General features: G+C 51.0%; 1 pseudogene; it reads right to left on the reverse strand.

Annotated features, from left to right (window-relative positions):
* Nucleotides 1-493: 493 nt before the first annotated feature.
* Nucleotides 494-1,583, reverse strand: LOC103679911 (annotated as a pseudogene).
* Between the last annotated feature and the right edge of the window lie 275 nt (nucleotides 1,584-1,858).

The following is a 1,858-nucleotide window of genomic DNA, read 5'->3' on the forward strand; positions in this document are numbered from 1 at the left end:
GGCGTGTCTCTGTCCTTTGCGTTTCTTGCACCGCCAGCTGCCAGCAGCCGCCGCATGCTCCCAGAGGTCCCGGTCTCAGTCTGGTTCCAGTGAGCATCCCTGAGTTCTGTGAGAAGTCTGGTCATGCGTGTTCCACGGCTCACGGTCTCAGTCTGCTCTCTCGCGGGTTCTGGTCTGTGAGTCCCACCACTGCCCCGTGCAGGTGGCTACTGCTTCCCGGCGCCCAAATGCTGCGGCTCCCACCCCCTTCTCTTTATCTTCCGATATCTGTGTGCGGTTTCATGGCCCCCTGCTTCATACCTCAATGCTCAGCGTTGGAGATGTTCGTTTGTAGAGATCCAGATGTATCTTCCTGCGTCTCAGTCTGATTCCGCGGATGTTCAGAATGGTCTGGTACCTATCCAACTCGACTCAAGGGTACAGCTGAAAAAGGGGTCCCCTACGCCTCCCCCATCTTAATTCCTCCCCCCTATTTGGACAGTTTAAATCTTGATCAAAACTTTCTGGGGCGCCTGGGTGGCTCAGTCGTTAAGCGTCTGCCTTTGGGTCAGGTCCTAGGTGACTTATTCTTTGCAAGGCATTTCTTGGATGTGGAGCACTAGGCCTCTTAAGAGCCTAGACATTGTCATTTTTTCCCTCTCCCCTCCAACCTCCCCATGAACCTGTTCAAGGCATTCTTCTTGTCTTCATTCCTGAGAGTAGAGATGATGGGGTTCCGCAGAGGGGTCACTGCGGTGAAGAACACAGACACCACCTTGTCCTCCGGGAGGCTGGTGGATGGACGGGAATAGATGAAGATGCAGTGTCCCAGGAAGAGTGTGACGATGGTGAGGTGTGCTGCACAGGTGGATAAGGCCTTCCGCCTGCCTTCGGAGATCTGCTGCCTCAGGCTCACCAGGATGACCACATAGGACACCACGAGGACCATGAAACAGACCACCGAGATCAGCCCACTGTTGGAGATGATAAGGATTTCAATGATGTGGGTGTCCGTGCAGGCCAGTTTGATCACCTGAGGCACATCCCAGAAGAAGCTGTCAATCTCATCAGGACCACAGTGGGGCAGCTTGATGGTGAGGGAGGTCAGCGATATGGAGTGGATGGTGCCCCCCCGTCCAGAGGGCCACAGCCAGCAGCACACATACTTTCCAGTTCATCACTGTCATGTACTGCAGGGGTTTGCAAATGGCCACGTACTGATCGTAGGCCATGACGGTGAGGAGAAAGATCTCGGTGCAGGCAAAGAGGTGCAGGAAGAACATCTGGGTGACGCAGGCCTCAAAGGAGATGAGCTTCTCTTCTGACCATGTATCTCTGAGCATCTTGGGGACAGTGACCGTGGAGTGGCAGACATCAATAAAAGATAGGTTACTGAAGAAGAAATACATAGGGGTATGGAGCCGGCGGTCATAGATAATAGTTATGACAATGAGGATGTTCCCAATCAGTGTCAGGACATAGGAAGTGAGGAACAGGGCAAACACAGTCATCTGCACCTTCTGATTGACAGATAAGCCTCTAAGCCGAATGTATGTCACGGAAGTGGTTTGATTGAGTAGGTCCGCCTCTTCCATTCTCTTTTTTGGACACTAGGCAAAGAATTAGGAAAAAAAAATAACACTTAGCATCTGTATCAATCATCTGGTCACTTAAGTTCTTCTGTGTTTGTTTTTCCCTCCATCTGGAGCTTATGGTCCAGTATCTTATTTTAAAAACCCCATTCAGCGTCTTCAATCATGCTGCATACACAGTAGGCACCACAGAGACATTTTTGGGAAAATAGTGCAGAGAACCATGATTCACCAAGAGATATAAGGCAGCCTTGGAGAGCGGAGGGCTTATATTTACTCATAAATCT

Source organism: Ursus maritimus, unplaced genomic scaffold (assembly GCF_017311325.1).
Source record: "Ursus maritimus isolate PB19 unplaced genomic scaffold, ASM1731132v1 scaffold_128, whole genome shotgun sequence".
Lineage (NCBI taxonomy): Eukaryota > Metazoa > Chordata > Mammalia > Carnivora > Ursidae > Ursus > Ursus maritimus.